Here is a 22,366-nt window from a genome sequence, read left to right as displayed (position 1 = left end):
GTGTTGTATGTAGGGAGGTATAGAAAGGGCACATATAGCTCTTGTAATTCTGTCAGCTGGTGAAAGTGCTTAAAATTGATGGGTGCTTTCTGAACCCCATGGAACTAAGCAGTTCTCCAAGATTAGGTGATTATTAGGCAGTCCCTTCTTCCTGAGAATGCAGGAGGCAGGCTGATGGACAGCTTCTTCATTTCACATGCAGGACTACGCACTTGTACCTTCCTCCCATGGGCATGAGAATTGCATTCAGTATTTCTCAGGAATTAGATTCAACAAAATGCCATTAGAAGTATTGCAATCTAAGAAAAAATGTGTTATTTTAGAGACTGTTTTAGCCTTTGAAATATGGAAATACAATGCATTTACTGCTAAGTACGTTCCAGAGGGTATGACCTGGCTTTATTCTGTATTTATATCTATTTATCTCTTAAATAGTTGTGATCTATTTATCTTTCCTCTAGTGCTTTAATATTTTCACAACTACTCAGCATTCTATAGAATACTTCCATTTATATAGGTAGATGTTGTCAAATAAGTAATACTCTGCATATTACTATATTCAGACACTGGAAAAGGGAACTATATAATACTCTCACTGAATTTAAACTTCACAGTAACACTGTGAAGTAGATATCATTTTTATTTTTGGATAAGAAATCTAAGGTTCATCAAGTTTAATTTAGATAACTACTTGCACTTGACCTGGCTATTTATTACATCTCAGACATGCTCTAAGAGCTTTACATATATTAATTACTTATTTGTTAGAATGACTCCATTGAAGTAAGCCCCATTGAAGTAAGCCCCATTGTTATCACCGGCATTTTATGTATGAGAAAGGTAAGATATGGAGAGATGAGGTAACCTGAACAGTATCCTTTGGTGGATAAATGGTGGGAGTCGGAGTCAGCCTAGCTAGAGTTAGTAACCACCTTGGTTTGCCCAGGACTGAAGGGTTTCCAAGGATATGAGACTTTGAGTGCTAAAACTGCAAGAGTTCCAGGAAAACTGCAACAATTGGTCCCAATAGATCCAAGTTGTCTCAGCTTTTGAACCCTCCTGTGTGTGACGATAAGGTCTGCCTTTTATGTTTCCGTCATATATCCATGGTTTGTGTTATGGTACAAAATATATCACAAAAGTGATCATGCTTTGCTAAGTTGTAATGTGTTTGGGTAAGTAATCATATGCCAACACCTCACACTTTTTTTTAACAGCTTTATTGAGGTATAATTGATACACAAAAACCCCAGCACATATTTAATGTATGTATTTTGATGAGTTTGGACATATGCATATACTCATGATACCATCAATACAAATTAAGTAATAAGCACATCCATCACCTCCAAAAGTTTCCTTGTGTCTTCATTTTTAAATAAGCACTAGAGATCTGCTTGGAACATAATATCTATAGTTAACAGTATTGTATTATACAATTAAAAAAAGTTGGTAAGAGGGTAGATTTCATGCTCTGATTCTTAATTTGGCTTCATGTCATTTACAAGTGGGCCATTTACTTTTTTTATACTTGGGTTTCTCCCAAGCCTATTCCTTATTTCCTGTAAGTCACCAGGACTCATAATATAAAATTATGCCTTATTTGCCCCTCATGGATCCCTATTGAAATGACACCTTTCTCATATATACCCTACGTCTCCATTTTCCCACATGGTTCTGGAATGTATAATGAATACATTCAACACACATAGGTGCCTCTCAGCTTTCTCTCCTGTCATGCTTCCCTCTTAGGTTCCTCCTTCCCTAAGTGTTATTATTTCCCTATTCCCCCTCTTCCACCCCACTACCTTAGTTTCATAGCTTCTATCTATAACATAGTACTGATAAAATTGTCTTAGGATTTGAAAGAAGAGAGAAATCGATTCAAACTAGTGTTGTCATGGACACCTTTGTAGAAAAGATATTAGTTGAGCTGAGCTTTGAGGAATGCAGAAAATTTAGATGGATGTGATTTTTTATTTTGATTAGAATGATTTTGATTTTGAAGGAGGGTTACTGTCTAGAAACTAAGGAATATTAAATTACTTTTTTTTTAAATTGCATGGCCTCAACCATAAGTAACTTAACCACTGACTATCTTAATTAACCAATTTTTATAATCTCTGTGTTTGAAGGTAGTGTTTCATAAATGCCTGGAGGCTCACAGTGATTAATTATATTGGAGTTTGGTGTAGCATTGCAAAGAGCACACATGTAAACACTTAGACGAAAGAGTAACTTTGGGCTAGTGTTTACCTTCTCTGGACCTCAGTTGTCCTTGGACTAGCAATATCTACCACAGAGTTGTGGTGAAGATAAAAATACATGAAATATTTATTAATAATATAACCAGTTTGGTACCTGGCACATAGTAGCTGCTATTAAGTTTTAGTTAAAGAATTATCATTCTGTTTATGGATAAAGGCATGTTAAAAACAATTTTATGGGCAACCCCGGTGGCGCAGCGGTTTAGCACCGCCTGCAGCCTGGGCTGTGGTCCTGGAGACCCGGGATCAAGTCCCACATCAGGCTTCCTGCATGGAGCCTGCTTCTCCCTCCGCCTGTGTCTCTGCCTCTCTCTTTGCTCTCTCTGAATGAATAAATAAAATCTTAAAAAAAAATTTTTTTTTAATAAAAAATAAATAAAAACAATTTTATGCTTCTCATAGTCTGGTGAGTTAAACAAGTAGAATGAATGGCTGCGGTTGGTACTCTAGGTCAGTAATAAGAAACTATTTTTAAGCACATCACATTGTTTCCCTCTATTGATACGCCTTTTTTTTTTTTTTTTGTCAGATTGGGGTGTATGTAGTACTCTCCCCCATGCCTCAGTAGTAAATGTTTGAGAAAACCAGATACTTTTACTTTTTAAAGCATAGGTTTTTTTTTTTTCTTTTTTACAGAAAATGATATGTTAGAAATCTGAACCATGGACAGTCAATGAAATTTTGTTATAATTAAATTGTTACAGCAAACTTTAAAAAAATTTCCACTTAAATGTTAGATTATTGACAGTGAGGTCCACAGGGAGTTTGTGGTTGAGTACTTTGTTCACACAAAAATATTTTTGTTCACAAAAAAATCCAAAATGTTTCATTGTTCAACATAGTTTCATTTATACTTACACAGGGGTAGCTACTGCTTTTTGTAAACAGATATATGTTTTTGGCTTTTTTGGGCTGTACTTCCTCTAGGGTACCCTAATAAGGGCAAAAGTGATTTTAATTATGTTTTTTCCAGAATGGATGCAAGTCTATTATTTGGATACATCTTATAATCAGATACTGCTTTTTGTAAACAAATATATGTATCTGTTTCTGGGTGTGCTTCCTATAGGTTACCCTAACAAGGGTAAAAGTGTTTTTAACTATATTTTGTCCAGAATGGAAACAAGTTTATTATTTGGATATATCTTATAAACAGGTATGTAGATGATATTTTATCTCTACTATTGAGTGTTTTTTTTTCTCAATCTTCTGTAATATAGTGTGTTTAAGGCTGATGGTTTGAAGGCAGTAAGAAACGGGAATAAAGTAGAATTTTCCACTTTAAATTGATATTTGGGTGCAGTTTCTTTCTTTTTTTTAGATCCTTGGTCTATTAGAAACATAGTAGTGATGTTTATACAGAAGCAATTTGGAAGTGATCATGCTTGGTTCTCCAAATGTGTCTTTGCTTTTCTTAAGAAGAGGTGGTGGTAGGGGTGGGGAGGGGTTGCTTATTCATATAGTTTGCAAAGTGTTGAATACTTTAACCATTTTAGCATTGAAAAATTGCTAATGTTTTATTTTCTGATCCATGCATAGGGGATAATTTTGTCCAGACAAGAAAATCTAAACACTATAACATCTTAAATATTAAAAAATAATAAAAATAAAAAGCAGGAGATGCTCTGGTTTTCTTTACAAAATGCAGTTTTCTACTCTACAGATAAACCATTGGGTGCTAATCATGGGAACTGTTGTAACTATAGCACATAATGATGGCATCCCATATATCAGTATCATGGAGAGTTTAGAGAAGGCATCTTTGAGAGACACGCTAGGGGAAACAAATTAGACATTATGTATAGCTCTCTTCCAAGAATTTAAAATGTTTTCAGTTACTGTAGGAAATTAGACTTGTTCTGTGTGACTTCATGTGAATTAGGAAGAACAGATGATGTTAAAGATGAAGGAGATTTCTTTTAAGTTTACCAAAGGTCCTCCTAACAAATAGAGATAATAGTAAAATTGGTGGCACTTACAGGTCAGGTTCACCCATGACAATGTGATTAGGAAGAGGATAGGAAACTAACTGTCTTTGAGGTATGCTAGAATGAGATTTCAATTTTAGCTAGAAATTAGATAGGATATTAGACAAGCTAACCTTCAAAGACCTTTCAATGTTAAGATTCTATGAAAAACAATGATTGGCTTGTGTTAACAGATTTGTAAAAAGAAAGCATTCAGTACCTGGACTGCATTAGTCATTGCAAATCCAAATGAAATTCACTAATGTACTTAAAGCTGTTGACTGTTTTTATTACCCACTTCAGTGCAATGAATAATATGTTTATTAGTATGGATTTTCATATTCCAGGTAAGAGCCCTTTTGATAAGAGGTGAAGGAAGAAGAAGCTGTCCCACATATAGCATAGCCTGGTGGATGGTAGTTTTGTATGCACAGCTAGTCTATACTCTGACCTTATTAAAACATTGATCAGCTAAGACCTCATGAAGCATATTTGTACACAGCTGCCTCATTGTAGATAGCATTCATTTTGTGCCCTCGTGGTTTTGCACAGTGAGGCTCTGAAAGACACCAGCTTAAAACCCTCACAAAACTGTGAAGATAGAAATGTGTCTAGTTTCTTACTAAATTGGAATGACAAAATGTTAAAGCAATAGAAGGTGAAAATTACATGTTTTAGTCATTCTCAAACATGGTTATCCTTTGGAATTGCTGGAGATTTAAAAAGAATAAGGATCTGGTTCCCATACTCAGGGATTTTTAAAATTAAACTGAAATTGGTTATTGGTTGGGCTTTGGTTATTTTTTGACAATTCCCTACAAATTCCAATGTGTAGACAGGATTGGGAAGCACTAGTCTTTTCTAACTTATTCATTTTTCTTAGTGGAGATATTAGGTATTAGGACTTAGAAAAGTAGTTCTCCAGTCTTTTAAAAAATGTTTATAGCAGGAGTGCCTGGGTGGCTTAGTGGGTTACCATCTAATTCTAGATTTCAGCTCAGGTCATGATCTCGGGCTTGTGAGATCCATCCAGCCCTATGTTGGGATCTGTGCTCAGCGTGGAGTCTGCTGGGGGTTCTCTCTCTCCTGCCCCTCCCCTGCACACACTCTTACATTGTCTCAAAATAAATAAAATCTTTCAAAAAAATATTTGTGGCATACTCTCAAAAGCTGTAAGTTTGGGCTTTTGGGATACCAGAAGATTGAAAACCACTCTCAACCACTGAGTGTCATGGTAGGATGATGGCTCACAGTGTCTACAAAAACATTCCCAGTTATGGTGTCCTGATCAACTTTGTAAACAACCCTCTACTGTCCTGACCATGCTCACTAACATTTGCACAGTCAACATTCTGGTAGGTTTTCCAAATTTGTGATTTTTCTTTGTTACCAGCTTCTTACTAATCCTAATTGCAAAAACCTGCATCCTCCCTGATATCCAAGTCCATGAGCTGCCCTGCTCAATGTTTCATCTAGCAGACGTTTTATGTACTCATTCATCACTGGAGATGAGGTGAGAAAAAAGTCTATGTCTTCCTGAAGCTTACAGACATGAATCAAATAATAATTTTAAGCTAATGTAAAATTGTGTCAATGACAAGTACCAAGAAGATGTACAGCCCTGTGAAAACATGTAAACTGGGGAGCTGATCCAATCAGGGAAGTCTGGGCAAGGTTTCCCTGGTCATGAGGTGGATAAGTTAGATTTAATCAAGCAACGAGTGAGAGGGAAAATCATTCCTGATGGAAGATATTAAACATTTTACTATAAAAATTTGCTATGCAATTGTAACAAAATATAATTTTATATATTGATCAGCAGATCAATATAAATTCAGCAGAATACCTACAAACAATTTGTGTGGAAAGAATTTTAATTTGTAATCTAACAAATATAATGAGTTGAAGTAACCTCTTATGAAACTTGGAAATGATGAGTTCAGTGAAATTTGGTTATTGATATTGTTAAACCCTAGAAGCTGCACAAATAGTTAAGGATAATGTTTTTATAAATGGTCTTAGAATCAGGATGATAAATTCATTAATAGCTGCATTTATAGAAATGGCTTTTATCATTTTCGATAGGGACAGTTGAAAAAAAAAAGCCAGTTTGACATTCTATTTGAGTTATAAAGTATAGTGCTTAAGATGATTTTTAAAATACACATTTTATTTTCTTAGGTCTCTTGCATGTTCTATTATTCCTTTCTAATTTCTCAAATAGAAGAGATCAAAATAGAAGAGATCAGTTTCTCCCAATAGAAAATAGATCAGTTTCTCCCAATGTGCTTAGAATTATTGAATATAGACTTGCTAAAATGTCCTTAGACAATATGCCAAAGTTCTCCAGTAACTTTAATGAAGGGCAGAGAATAATAGATGAATCAGCAATTTTAGGCTTTTCTACTGAGACAACATAATGGATGACATAGTTCTCTGGGTACATGTTCTCAATCCAATAGTTTTATGTCCACTTCTGTTTCTTCTAGTTATGAAGGAATTTAAGAATGCATATAAGTGAGAAGAATATTATAGAGGTATCCTTGAAGCTCGAATTAAATGTTACAAACTTCTGTACCTTACTATATTTGATTTCATTTCATAGCTGATCATAGCTCACTATTTATCCATTTCAACACTGCTTTAGAAGTTAATGGACTATTTTATTTTTTAAAATTAAATTCAATAATCTTTGAAATAATGAGGAGAGATTCTTTATTCTAACAATTGGGCCATTGAGCTGGTGGTATTCATTTGTATAGAGAAAGATCTTCAGTTGTGTCTTTTTAGTGGAAAAAGGCAGATTTTATTTTAGTCTTCCCTAGAAAGCACTGCCACCCATCTCTCTGAACTAACACACTTCTCAGAGGTGATGAGTGTTGTCTTGACATAAGAAGTTAGAGACTGATGATACAAGAAAAAGAGGTTCTTATCTGCCTTCAAGCCTTGGCACCTGCTGTGCCAGCAGACTGACATGCTCTTCTCTGCTTTACACCAAAGAAATCCTATTCATGTCTTAAATTTAACTGAACTTCTTGAAGTCTTCCTTAATATCCTCTAAGAGGTATTAACCACTCCCATCATCTGCATACCCAGTTCATATCTCTCTCTCCTATAAGACATATTCTCAGTTGTACAATTTATATACCTTGATGCAAAGACCCAAATTCCTTAGCTAGGGACCTGACTTGGGCCTAATCTACTGGTGTGCCTTTTAGTATAATTTTGGTGTGTATTATGCACTTGAGAAATGTTTATTAAAGTAAAAGAAACAATCGGATAGTTGCCTGAATGAGTGTGAATGAAGATGGAAAGACTTGCTCTCACACAGAAGTTGCAACAAATTAAACACATGTTAAGACCATTGGTTTCTGCCTTCAAAGTGTACATGTTAAGTATGCAAAGAAAGTCACAAGAATCTTGCTTTGATGTGCAATACAAATATCCAATATCTTAGGCCCTGGTAACAACAACCACAAGAAAGCAAAGTGGCAGACCTTCAGGAACTGATGATGCCAGCTCTGCTTTCTAGCAGTTATACAAGGATGGCATTTTGATGACTAAGAAAAAAAGACCTTATTTTGTGAGGTGTCCCAGTGATGTATATTGAGTTATAAAAATCTGGGAGCCAAGAGCAACTGAGTTACAACCATCTGGCTAGTTTCCTAGTGTACGAGTCTAGGAGTATCTGGAGCCTGTTCCCTATATGCTAGCTATGACTTTGCCCTCTCTGAGGAACCAGGCTCTCTTTATGCTCCTTATTCTTGTGCTCATTTTCCCAGCTCTGAAAACCTTGAGTCCTAAGAAAAATTCACTACCTTGGTGTAATAGATCCTACAACATAAGGAGGTTGGGGGATTGTCACCTAGGTGCTCTTTAGTACATCTGGTCACTTCTCAGGTAGTTCTCATGTGACTTCTATCCTTTTTTTTTTTTTTTGCTTTTCTCTCCCCACTTCCTTTCCCCTCACTATCACCAGTCTGCCAGATATGCTGCCCTTGAGGTCTCGGAAGCTCTTAGGGACAGCTCTATCTCTCTAATATACTCTAATGGATAAATGAGTTAATTGGTATTTAATTGGTATTCTTTCAAGTCCTATAAAAGCTGGCTGACATCCAAAATAGGGCAATTATTTAAAAAATAATAATAACCCTGAGTAAAGAAGTGCTTACCTCCTTTGATATGTTTATTTCTTAAATTTCAAAGTAGAAAATTTCTCAATGTTTTAAAATAAATGAAGTATCAAAGCCCAAATTAGAAGCAGACAGTTTTATAGATATTCTTGAATATTCTATATGTCAACTATTCTGGGTCTTTTGGAATAAGCAGGTGCTTCCCTATTTAGTAAGAACTCTGAATGCCAAACATCATTGTGAGGTTTCAGAAAGGTCAGGATTAACAATAGTTAACATAGAGTCACTCAAAGTTGTCAGTGCTTTTCTCCTGAGAGTGATGAAGTAACCTGTGAAAAAAAACTGAGGTATAGTTGAACAGGATTAGATTTTCAACTCCTCAAGGTTATTCATATTTTAGATTTTACTTAGGTTTCTTTTAGCCTTTGTCAGTCAGAGACCCAGCAAAACAGACTTTGTCACACTTGTCATAATGAGATGTTAGTGAAGAAGCTACTCACAGAGTGTGATCAAAGTAGGGGACCAAGCAAGGGGTGATGAGACACCAAGAGATTAACTACAGTGGGAAGGCTAGGTCTGAGGGGGCAAGAAATAGTGTTAATGGGGCCATGAGCTGAAGCTGAAGGAATGGCCACTGAGTGGAGCTGTGGGAATGGAAGGTCATGAAACAGAGAAAGAGAGAAAGAAAGTCAGAAAGAGAGAGAGAGAACAAAAGATGAAAAAAAGAAGAGAAGAGAGCAGTCTAATGCTAGAAGGCTACCCAGAAGAAATATTGATAGCCTGTCTCTCTTTTAGTCTCCAGTTTCCCACGGGTGTTTACCATCGGTTAAATCCAAATGGAAGTCCAGTCGAGCTTCCTCCTTAGCCCACTTACCTAGTGATCTCACTGATTCTTGTTCTCATGGTCTATTGTGTTTTTCGTTGTTGTTGTTTATGTTTTTATACTCTGAAGTCTATTTTTTCCTGCTACCTGTATGAAAATCTATAGTTGCCTTATGTCTTAATGATTTCTTGAAATTAAAGACTAAAATCAATTTGTTCTTAGTTACATGAATCTTTTATTATTTCATTCATTCATTCATTCATTCATGGAGCAAAATATTTACTGAGTGACTGTTAACAACATATGTCATTGAATATAAGCTGTCATCAGTTTTTTTTTTTTTTTAAGATTTTATTTATTTATTCATGAGAGACACAGACAGAGGGAGAAGCAGGCCCCATGCAGGGAGCCCGATGCAGGACTCGATCCCGGGTCTCCAGGATCAGGCCCTGGGCTGAAGGTGCCACTAAACCACTGAGCCACTGGGGCTGCCCCAGCCATCATCAGTTTTTTTTCTTTGTTTTTTTTTTTTTTTTTTGCCATCATCAGTTTTAAGTAACACCTTAACATTTCAGAAATATTAACATGTGAAAAAAAATGTGTGCTTTAGAATTGATGAAATTCTACATGATGGGTATATTTTAATTTAGAATAACTTCGGTTGGGAAATAGTTTATGATCTAGGATTTATAATCAAAAGAAAGTAAAATAAAGTAGAACAAAAAACATTATCTGGGTACTGGGTGTCATTTTTGTATGTGGCTCTTCTTTTTTCAGTAAGTCTATTTTGTGCTTTGAGTGTAGGAGCTGTGTTATATTTCTTTGACCTTTTCTGTGGTGTGATTATACAATCAAACACAGAATGTTAGTGATGGAAAAGGTTTTTGAGGTCATTGAGTGATCTAGTCTAACCTCCTCCTATACAGAAGAGAGAATCAGAAGTATGAACTTTCCCTGTTCACTCAGCCAGTCAGTAGCAGAGAGGAGATTAAAATCCAATTCTCAAATAAATAAATAAATAAATAAATAAATAAATAAAATCCAATTCTCAGATTCCTGGTCCAGGGTTTTGTCTGTTATACAACATAGTTTTTAAGAGGTACATACTCAGTGAATGATAACACATGTTATGTGTTTATCAGGTTCATAATTAGTTTTTGAAGGTTAATGAGAACTAACCCCAATACTAATACTCTTCTTGGGTATTAGAGTGTTACTGTCATTTAGCCTTAGTACAAAAAAGTTTAGTGATATCTTTGTGTCACGTTAAGGTGTGTGTCTATGTATGTTAATAATAGCTTTTACCTTAGGAAAATTTCATCTAGTTATTGTTATACTGAATGGCTCATCTTGTCTTCTTTTGAGTGCCCTTGTTCTTCCTTCTAACAACAAAAATGAAAAGAAAATAAATAAACATGTGTAAGTAATTTGTATGTATAAAAAATAAAATATGCATAAGTAATTTGATCATTTATTTATTCATCTAATCCTTATCAAATACTTAGTTTTCAATTTCTGTGATGGTTGTTCCCATATTCTTAATTAATTTTGTTGTACTTAGTAATGAGATTATCCCTCCCTAATTTCCTAAGTTAACTATCCATTTTGGAATCATGTACATACAGTGGAAATTTGAATGAAAGGTACTGAACACATTGAATTAACTTTTGTCATAGCTATTTGGCTGTAGTATGCTTTTAGTCTACTGTTTTCAACATATATCATCTATGTTTATTTTTATATCGATTACATGAAAAGAAAAAGTTTGCCTTGAAGCCTTGCAAATTAGTGAGTAGTATTTTTTATACAAAATTCTTAAGTGTTCAAAGATAAATTATTTCCAGATTAAGTAGGAAATGATTGGTAGGTAGTATTTCTGTTGGGTAAACAAAACTGATTCTGCCTTGGAATTTAACTATCACATTTTGGCACTAGCTTTGTTGAAATGTTAACGTGGATGTAATGTGTCAGCATTCAGAAAAATGTATATAAAATTTGAAAGCTCCAGGTGGATACGTATATATATTCCTTAAAAGCTGCAGAATATAATTATGTACATAAATACCATTTGGCTTCCTTCATTCTGACTACAAAGTTACAGCTTCATGTCCATTTCTGCTTTTTAATGCCTTCTATCTTACATCTCTTATTCACACTCCTGGCCAACTAATCTGAAGGCACAGCAGTTGAAGCCCAGTCAGTATTTAAGAGTGTTGATTTTGGAGTTCCAAAGGCTTAAATATGAATTTTGGCTTAGACTCTAAACTAAATGTATGATTTTAGACATCCTACTTGATCTAAGACTCAGTTCTCTTACAGAATATAATAGAACTTTACAAGATTATTGTAAGAAAAAGAATATATATAATTTTTGTTCTGTGTATAATGTTTGGTACATTTTAGCTGCTGTTTTTATTTTGTAATATTTATACAAGAACTAAAATTGCTAAAGCTAGGGAACATATAAGATTCAACAATCAAAAGTTAGTGCCTTGAGGGAGCTATAATTGTTCTTGTCCCTCTAAAAAGCCAGGAGTATAACACAGCTTAGAGAACTCTCACTGAAAGAATAGCATAGAGCAGAAATACAACTCAAAACCAGGGAAGCTATTCCCAGGGAAACAGGGTAAGAGTCAGCAAGCATCTTGCAGAGCAAGCATTTAAAGAGAAGAGACCTCTTTGAAGATTTGTGTAGCAGCTATTAGAATTAACTAACTGCTAAAACTATGAAAGCAGAGTTGGTGAAGATAAGATTTTGAAAGTAATGACTTTTACTATTTTTAAAATTCAAAGCACACTCAATGCACACTTTCAAAATTTATATTTTACCATTTTGAATTTGGAATTGATCTTACATTTGAGGTTAATGTCCTTTCCCTACCCCCACCCTCAGCCAGCCCCCTGGGCATGGGAGACTATTAAATTAATTCTGTGTCTTATAATAACTCAAATCTCTGGATAGAAGTAATAATATGTGCTTTGCTCTTTAATTAATATGCTGAAAAGTTGCAGAGGGAAATACAGAAAAATTTCTCTTATTTAAACATAATCCCCAATATAACCTGTACTTTCATATAAAATCATAATATAGACTAAAATGGGATGCAGAATATAAGAGGACAGATTCTCAAGAAGACCAATACAGAGTCATAGAAAAGGAAAACCCAGAAGGCATCAGGATATAGATATTTCCCATTTTTGATCTTTAAAAAAATTTTTTTTAGGACAGGGAGAGTAGGGGAGGAGCAGAGGGAAAGGGATAAAGAATCCTAAACAGGCTCTTTGCTCTGCACAGAGCCCGATGCAGGGCTTGATCTCATGACCCTGAGATCATGAGCTGAGCCAAAATCAAAAGTCAGATGCTAAACCAACTGAACCCACCAGGTGCCCCTGACCAATTTTTTAATACCAGAATTACAAGAACATTACTTATAGTTTGTAGTAGGTAGGTATATGTCCAATGCACTGTTTGGTTAACTATGGATAGATTTTACCTCACAGTGTGACTAAATCCCTTTGAATTAAATTTTAAGCTATCTTTATAAAGTCCTGAATTAAAAGAATTCCATTCTTTTATGAGACATAGTTATTTAATAAAACTTTCATTGTATAGATAGTTGCCAGGACCAAATGGATATCTAACTGACAAATGAAGTAAGAATTGTTTGACAAAGAGTGGGTGGAACATATAGGAGGCCTTCTAAGAATGATTTCTAGATAAGGTTTGGTGGCCATGTTAACTTCCTGCTCTGTCCTTACATGGTTGCCTTTCGTCTATTTCAATTTGGGCATTGACCTTCATCAGCAGTGAAGCTCTGACGCATAGTTCCAATGGACTTTTCCAACCTGATTCCTATTATTGAGTCTTTGACATCTAGTCAAAGCATATCTTTCTCTGAGCATGCTCTATTTCTTTCCTGCTTCCATGCTGCCATTTACTACATTTCCTCCATCCTGAAATACCCTCCTTGCTTATCTGTATGATGAAATCCTAACCAAACTTCAAATTGTCATCGTTCACTAAGACAATTTTCTTGATTATCATAGGATTAATTCCTCCTCTCAGCTCTGATAGCACATTTTTGTATTTTGCTTTCAGCATTTGCAACAATTAGCTTTGCATTATACTAATATGCAGAAATTATATCCCTAATAATTTATGATTCTGTCTTTTCAGTAGAGGACACACATTTATTGAACACCTTCCTTTGGATACTAGTGATACGGAGTTGAAACGGCCATACCTCCTGCTCTCCCAGATCACAAGTCTAGTAAAGACACATAAGAAAACTTTCTAACACTGAATATGATAAACACTATCATAGATATATAACAAAGTGTCATGGGTTATAAAGAGTAACACTTGTTAATATTCATTTTAGGGGAGAGTTCAGGTGTAGACCAGAAAAAACTTCCAAGAGCAAGCTAAATATTAACTTTGTAAATAGCCTCTTTATTATATTTTCTCATTTAAATCATTTGGGTAGGGATCCCTGGGTGGCGCAGCGGTTTGGCGCCTGCCTTTGGCCCAGGGCGCGATCCTGGAGACCCGGAATCGAATCCCACGTTGGGCTCCCAGTGCATGGAGCCTGCTTCTCCCTCTGCCTATGTCTCTGCCTCTCTCTCTCTCTCTGTGTGACTATCATAAATAAATAAATTATTAAAAAAATAAATAAAATAAATCATTTGGGTAGAATTCTGTTTGTTTATTTATAATTATTAAAATTATATTTATTTTTAATTCTTTGTTTGAATCTTTGTTATAATATTTATTCCATCCCCCTTTATGCTTGTGTATGTAGTGTGTGTGTGTGTGTGTGTGTATGTGTGTGTGTTATGTATTTGTGTGTTTATCTAGCCAGACTGTGAAATCTTGATTAGGGTATACACTGTTTTTGTGCAGTTGCTATTCTGAAGGTATCTATTTCATGTCCATACACTTTACAAGATTGTGAACTCTTTTGGGACAAGTGCATTGAGCTGTTCAATGCCTGTAACATAACAGGGCAAGCACTCAATAAATGTGTTAAACTAGATTGATTAATATGTCTATATACATTTTTTTAGGAGGAACAGGTCTGTTGTAGTTTGTAGTTGGAATATATGAGTGTTCTTGTTACTATAAATAGTCTGTAATTTCAGGGAGGAAAGGCGTTGAGGGTGGAAGGGACAGATTTGCAAGCTGGAAAAAAAGAATGTGTCAGTATATGGGAAGGTGGCAAAGAGAGATGTAGATGGAGTGGGAAGCTGGGGGCAGTGAAAGGTGGCAAAGAGAAACATAAAATGACAATAAGCCATTTAAAAATAATTTGTCCCCAAAGTACTGGCTATTCTAGATTTATCTTTACTGAAAAATTACATATTTTTGGCTCACCTTTTGGGAATGTGGCTATTTAGGGGAGGGCAAAACTAGACAAGTTCAAATTTCCATGGGAATAATTATCAAAAAATACTGATTGATGAGGATATTAGGAAGCAGGGAAGGAAAGAGATAGTTGCCATGGATACATAGACATTCAGAGAAATGCACTTGAAGAGATACCTTATTTCTTTCAGCTAAATATCTGATTAACCCCAAATTGCTACATCTTTGTTTATAATTTATTTTTGATATTTCTTAAGGTTTAAGAACATTTTTTTCTATCATGGTCAGTTATATTTACAGAAATTTAGGGAGTATTCTTTCAATTCCATAAGACAATGTCTTTAATGAATATAAAATCCTTTAAAAATATGACATATTTGCTATTTAACCTATAGGAGCATTTTATGAACACACATCTTTTTAATTTATTATTTTCCTTAGAGTATAAAGTGATGTTAATGGGATGCCTGGGTGGCTCAGCCTTTGAGTGTCTGCCTTCTGCTCAGGGCGGGATCCAGGCATCCTGGGATCGAGTCCTGCATCGGGTTCCCTGCATGGAGCCTGCTTCTCCCTCTGCTTGTGTCTCTACCTCTGTGTGTGTGTGTCTCTCATGAATAAATAAATAAAATCTTTAAAAAAATATGTTAATCATGAGAATTTACTTACGGAAATTTAAATTATTGCTTTTAATTTGCATTGAGTAGCACATAAAATACTCTGCAAATATTAAGAGAAGACTGCTTCAAGTATCACGATACATTTAAAACAGGCTTACTTTTTCTCTAAACAAGTTTTTACAGCTTGAATTTTGAGATCTTTTTTAGGTTTAGAAGTTTATTTTGGTTATTTTGACTGTCATCTTACTATAGAAACATGAGGAAATTTCTTTCATGGACAATATATTTGTGGGAGAAGAAATTAGATGATTGAAAAATGTACATGTTTGTAACAGTGCCAGATGCAGAGATTTGGTTTGATAAAACAGGATATCAAACTTTACTGTTACCTGTACAGTTGTAGGATTCAATTTTAAGGTTCCCTTTGCTAAGTACTTCAGATAATATATTCTGAAGTGATTCCTTGCTTTTTCAGTCCTGTAAAACTGAAATGTAAAGAACTTAGAGAGAATACATGATTTCCTAACAGGTACTGATACTCCTTCAATGTCACGCGTGGACTGAATTGGCTTTTTGAGAATTGCTTTTTCCTGATTGTCACCTCTTGTCATCTTTGGAATTCAGAGTCTAGTTTTCTGAAAAGAGAGTAGGTACCTCTTATGGGTTCCTTATCATCACTGATCTTTTATATTTCAAAAAACATATGAAAAGCATCTTTAGATGCTCTAAGTCTATGTGTTATCTATAAACTTAGGAGAAGATAGCATGTTGGTTTTTCAGACACTGTGGGCAGCCAGAAAGCCTTCTCCTTTACTGAGATCATACAACTTTATAGGTAGGAGAGATTTAGAGGTGGACTTATCCATTTCTTTCATTCTTAAGGGGAAAACACTGGGGGACAAAGAAAATAAGATGATGTATTTAAGGCTGTCTCCTGTATGTCAGTCAGCATTCCCTCTGCAGCACCAGTACATTCCCAAGGCATAGCTTGGGTTTACCTTTGTCTACACTCTATGCCCTCATCTCTATTAACCTACCCCAAAGCCACCATAAATAAATATACACAAAGAGGCTGCTCATGTAAATGAAGCTTCAAGACAAATCCTTCACCGGGTACTTTCCCTGTAATAAAAATTCTTGAGGTTGATGAATATTGTAGGGAATGCTTAAGAAATAATGAGAATGCAGTGACGTTTAAGAATGGTGTGCATCTATCTAAATAGGATGGACCTTCCTCCAAAAGGTTCTACATCCAAACCACTACCAAGTGAAGGAGACACACCTGGATTCTTCTATACTTACTGTATTAAGACTTTTTCTTATCTCTTCTCAGTGCTAACATTTTTAAACATTGCATGGACACTTTTTTTGGGGGGGGTGGATTTTGTTAATAAAAAATTTACTACCGAAATGGTTTTAAATTTTAGTTTGTAAATTTAACATTTCTTTGGAGAGAACATCCAGGTAGCTCTCCAGTTTATGAAGTGATTAGATTGCGAAGCTTTCTCTTTCAGAGAGTGAACATGGCAGTTCTGAGGATACAATGCCTATATAGCGTCACCTTGCAAAATGGCCCCAAAATGGCCACCTCACTAGAGTGTTTTGTTCTTCCATTCCGAAAGAAAAGAACAGGCTGAAGTGCAATTGATGAACCACACAGGATATGTATCTCCTGAATACCTGTTCTATTCTAAGTACCCTGATAGGTTCTAGGAAAACCAAGGCAAATCATATATGGTTTCTGCACTTGAAGTTCTACAGTTTAGTGGAGGAGAAAGACAATTTCTATTTCTCCAAACCTATTTCATGGCGTTATAGTGAGAATTCAATGAGGCAGTGTTGGCTAAGGTTTTAGAATAGTGCCTGGACAATAAAGCCTCAATACTAGATCCAATGCTTTATGATAACATGAATTATGATTGAATAAATGGAAAGCCCAGTGGTAGGAGTCTTAGGAACCCTGCCATATAAGCAGTTCATAACACTTTCCTTTTCCAGCCTATCCTGACCCATTCTCCCCATTCTTACCTTCTGTTCTTTCTTTGGTATATGATATAATGATGTGGCCATGTCTTCCTTTTACACTGTTTGAAAGAAAAATATAGCCACTTTCAAGTTTTAGTTGGCAACAAACTCAATAGGAGGCCAAATAACATGTATCTTCCCAAATTAAATATTAACTAATTTTAAAGATTTTATTTATTTTAGAGAGAGAGAGAGCACAAGCAGGGGGAAAGAGCAGAGGGAGAGGGAGAAGCAGACTCCTTGCTGGGTAGGGAGCCTGTTGTGGGGATCAATCCCAGGATCCTGAGATCATGACCTGAGCTGAAGGCACATGCCTAACTGACTGAGAAACCCAGGTGCCCCCTAAATATTCATTTAAGTTGTATCAGTAAATGTAGAAGTTCTAGAACTCTGGAGGAAATCCTACTCTAATATGTGTGGACCACATTTGGAACATTGAGCCCTGTTTTGGATGCTGTCCTTAAGGACATTAACAAACTAGTGAGCATCCCAGGAAGGGAGTGTAGGTTGCTGAATGGTATGGAAGCTACAGGAAAGAAGGAAAGAATTTAAAAGCATAGAGATACTTAGTACGGAAAAAAGTAGAAATAGGGTATAGGAGAGCTACCTTTAAATATAAGAAGGGCTCTGTGGGCAGAGTGCTCTTTGGAAAAGTCAAGGCTGGGAACGGAGTCCCTCAGACATTGCTTTTATTTGGTGGGCCCTGTAGGTAGAGCATAGGTCAATAATACCTGCTGTTTAGGCAGACACAACTTCCCATTTGACTCATTGTTTGTGTCAAAAGGTTCTAGAGGTGTGATTGTTCATTTTTATGCTCTCTGAAGAGGAGTTGGAAGTCCTTTGGTTTAATGAACTAATTTGTACACTTATAATGGTACACATATCCAAATGTTTTCTGGGTCAGAAAATATTGTTAGTATCAGTGACATCTACTTGCCTTTAGAGAGGAGCAATTAAGGCAAGCTTTCTTTCACTTGATCATTATTTGATATTTATTCATATAGTGCTAATTAAGCCAACCACTTATTTAAGAGAAGCTTACTGAACAAAGATACGTTGACAAAAGAGAATTAATCCCCTGTACTTTGAGAACCTAAGTCCTATAAACAGTGCCTTTTAAAAAAATTGTGGTGAAATAAATGCAATATTTATCATTTTAACCACTTTATTCAAATGCAATGGCATTCAGTATATTTACAGTGTTTTACAACTATCAGGTTATCTAGTTACAGAACCTTTTTGTTACCTAAGAGGGAACTGTGTATCCATTAAAATAGTCATTCCTCATGTTCCCCCCCTCCATCCCGTGACTACCACTAACCTGCTTTCTGCTTCTGTCCCCATGAATTTGCCTATTCAGGGTTTTTCATATAAATGGAATCACAATAAGTAGCCTTTAATGACTGGCTTCTTTTACTCAGCATAATTGTTTGAAGGCTCATCTGTGTTGTAGTATGTACCAATACTTTATTTCTTTTCGTAAATGAATATTGCATTATCTAGATATACCACATTTTGTCTATCAGGTGATGGACATTTGAGTTGTGTCCTCCTTTGGTTATTGTGAATGGTTATGCTATGAATGCTTTTGCAAAAGTTTTTGTTTTCAGTTGTTTGTGTACATATCTAGGAGTGGAATTTCTGGGTCATATGCTAATTCTTTAACTTACTTGGGAACCTTATTTTTCTTTTTAAGTGAGACTTCAGGTCTTATATTCCCTGGTGTGTCTTGAGCTTATGAATTTAGAAAAGTCGTCAGTGTCTTTATCCCCATCTCTAGAGATTTAGCAATATCCACTTAGATATAAAAATGAGAAAAAAAATCAATTCATAATGGCGACCGAAATCCTGGAAACAAATTATTAGGAAAGATACAGGTCTAGAAAGGAATTGCTGCATGTTTTCAGGCCAGCAGGCCATATCATTTCTTTTTCATAAGATGTTATGCAACTGGGACCCTGCACCTCCTGCTTGCAGGTTGGTCTCTATACCATGCAATGGGATGATGTCTTCCAGGCCTCTTGCGCTTGTTAAACCCTAGCTTTTGAGGATGCCAGGGTGGCTCAGCGGTTAAGCGTCTGCCTTCAGCCCAGGGTATGATCCTGGAGTCCTGGTATCGAGTCCAACGTCGGGCTCCCTGAAGGGAGCCTGCTTCTCCCTCTGCCTATGTCTCTGCCTCTCTCCTTCTGTGTCTCTCATGAATAAATAAATAAAAATCTTTAAAAACAAAAACAAAACCCTGGCTTTTGCTAATGTTTGCCAGGCAGAAATATGCTTCCAGATTTTGATTTCTCAAAAGACACTGGAAGTCTGGATTTTTATATGATTTTCTGAGTTGTAAATGTCGCCAATTCATTCCCATTAAAGAAAAAGCAACAAAAAACAACAAGAATACAACACCGAGCAAAACAAGACTGGGAGTTGAATTTGGCTAACAGGCCATCAATTTACTATTTCTGCTCTTTTTTTCTTTATGAATCTACCACCACTCAGAACACTGTAAAAGCAGTAAAGTCAACAACAGCCAGTGCACTTATACTAAGTGCTATGTTTCAGAACTAATCGAAGGATTTGACATATGTCAGCTTAATTCTCCTGATAGTTTAATGAGGTAGGTGCAATTTCCTTATCCTTATTCCCGTAGAGCACTTCTCAGAGTACTTCAGTTATTTATTTACGAATTTGACTTTCTTTATATGTGAAGCAACTTATGGGCAGGCACCATGTTTTGTTTATATTTATGACCCCTTGACTAAGTCCGGTGCCAAGTATATGTAGATACACTCTAAATTTCGGTAAAGTGAGTGAATGAATTGTATCTGTCCCAGACTATAATTCTTGTCTACTCTGCAATAGTAAGAATAATCACTAACACTGAAGGCTTCATGTGGTTGGGGCAGAATCAGGCACATAGCTATTATTTTATTAATAAAGTCCACACTCCTTCACACTATGAAGAAGCCAGTTGTTTGCTGTCTAGAAATAGACTTTCTGCTTCAAATCTTTCCTTTGCCTGTTAAACTTTGTGTGATCATGGTCAAGTAACATACCTCTGTGTACCTAATTTTAATTATCTTCAAAATGGTAGTAGTGATGTAATGGTAACCATGACTGGCCTGTTCCAATGTTGACCACTGGCTCTGGACTGTTGTAAGCAACTTATATGAATTATCTCTCTTAGTGATATCGAGCTCCTGGATTTTGTGAGAATTAAATGAGTTAATTCATGTAAAGCATTGATATTCTGCTTGGCACACAGTGAGCAATCAGCATAGTTGACTATTACTATTATGCCCATTTTTGCAAAGAGGAAGTTGAGTAGTAGATTAGTGAATAGTCCAAGGTTACACGGCTAGCGAACTGCAGAATCGGGATTCAGACTCTGCCTGTTTGGCTTAAGACTTTTTTCCTTAACCAGTGTGCTGTACTGCCCATCCCCCTGTATATTCCTTCCTCTAACCCCTCTTTCCATGGCGGCAACCTCTACTTAGTCCCTAGAATACAGTCAAAATCAGTTCCTTCTTCCTTCTCCAAGCTACTTTGTTCTTTATTGGGCAATTCATTTTGTACAAAACTGTGAAATCCCTCCCTCTCCCACCCTTATGCTAAAGTGTACTTTCAATTTTGTCATAGATTTCAGCTCTTATTTTCTGCACCATGGTCTAGCACAGGAGCTTTGATGAAAACCACATAGTGCATGGGGGGTTCTATCTGGTTTAGAACCATTTTTTAACTTTGATCAAAAACCATTTTTATTGTTTCAAAGTGCGGATCATTTATAGCTTTGGGGAAGGGTGTGGCAGGAACAGAAGGAAAAAAAAAATCACTCTAACTACCCATCCATGAATTCACCTATTCGTTCCAGAAATGTTTTGTTTTAGAACCTCTACTAGGGGGATGCCTGGGTGGCTCAGCAGTTGAGCATCTGCCTTCAGCCCAGGGCGTGATCCTGGAGTCCCGGGATCAAGTCCCACATCGGGCTCCCTGCATGGAGCCTGCTTCTCCGTCAGCCTGTGTCTCTGCTTCTCTCTCTCTCTCTCTCTGTATCTCTCATGAATAAATAAATAAAATCTTAAGAAAAAAAAAAAAAAACAATACAACTCCTACTGATTGAGTCACTGTAGCACAGGTGCCCCTGCCGGTGATTTGAGGGAGCTTGGGGATTCTGACCTTTTATCTCTGTCACCTTATTTACGTGGTAGGCTGCAGGTTACATGCGATATGTCGGATAGACCCGCACTCCTCTCAATTCCCTGTGATATTCTGCAAGGTGGGTAATGCAGTGTATTGCACATAGTTTATGTAGTATACCTGTAAAGCCAAATGTAATGCAGCTCATCAAATGCAGCCAATTCAAGAAACTTCAGAGAATGTGCCACAAACTGTTTAAGAGAGTAGAGAGGATTATTTAGAGAAAAGATTAAAGGAGCTAATTACACACAGCTTGAGTGAGCAGAAACTAAAGGGGAGAGTTAATGGTTCCTTGATATTATTTGAAGATGCTAAATGATGAGGAGGAAACAATATTTTGTATAATATAATGAAGAGCTGTTAAGAGCAGAGAGACAGAATTGAGAATGAGGATATTAAGTGAGGTACGTATGAATACTATTAAAAATAAAATGTATAATATCGTGAAGTAGTCTTTCCAGTTATAAGGTAGAAGGCTTTCTTGAAGAAATAAGAATAAGCATAAACACGGACTAAGGAGTTTTTAAAGAAAACAATTCGAATACTTGTTGAACAGTTTAAATAATCTGCTAATTTTTGGTGTTTATTAGTGTCTAATTTGAGCAATCCTTTTTATTCCAACAAAGGCCCATACCATCCTCAGATGTTCCTACAACACATAGTCCTGCAAAATCCTAGGTCTGTAACTCTGAGAGGCCCAGAGTAGCAGTATTAAACAAATTGCTCTTTAGAATTTTTTTTTCATTGGCACACCTCTGAGAGGAATGGGAGCTGTTGCCCAGCCTGTGACATTTGCATGTTCTTGTGCCACTGTGTTTTCCTTTCCCCACGCGAGAAAGTTTCCAGCCCACACAGGAAGGCCATGTCAAAATGTTACTAACCCAGCTCCCAAAATCATAGCATTCAGTGTATGTGTGTGTGTTTTGTTTCGTTTTTTTTTTTTTTTTTGCATTTAGCTTTTTAAAATTGATTTCGTCA

At 36.1% G+C, this 22,366-nt stretch overlaps 1 protein-coding gene and 1 long non-coding RNA gene across 10 annotated transcripts in view; both read left to right on the top strand.

Moving 5' to 3' along the window:
* Window positions 1–22,366, top strand: part of PDE4B (phosphodiesterase 4B) — a 542,476-nt gene that overhangs the window by 239,329 nt on the left and 280,781 nt on the right. The gene's annotated exons all lie outside the window — the stretch shown is intronic.
* Window positions 1–22,366, top strand: part of LOC102155947 — a 35,946-nt gene that overhangs the window by 1,967 nt on the left and 11,613 nt on the right. Inside the window, exons 3-4 of one of the 6 annotated variants that reach the window (XR_005359647.1) lie at window positions 5,628–5,747; window positions 19,691–19,808. The exons of 3 other annotated variants lie outside the window; for them this stretch is intronic. This is a non-coding gene — a long non-coding RNA (uncharacterized LOC102155947). Of the gene's footprint in view, window positions 1–5,627; window positions 5,748–19,690; window positions 19,809–21,399; window positions 21,468–22,366 lie in introns of all 6 variants that reach the window. 2 more of the 6 variants (XR_005359644.1, XR_005359643.1) reach the window with 2 other exon arrangements.

Source organism: Canis lupus, chromosome 5 (genome assembly GCF_011100685.1).
Source record: "Canis lupus familiaris isolate Mischka breed German Shepherd chromosome 5, alternate assembly UU_Cfam_GSD_1.0, whole genome shotgun sequence".
In the NCBI taxonomy this organism is placed as follows: domain Eukaryota; kingdom Metazoa; phylum Chordata; class Mammalia; order Carnivora; family Canidae; genus Canis; species Canis lupus.
Note: the sequence above shows the minus strand (reverse complement) of the source record. Positions and strands in the feature narration are given on the sequence as shown.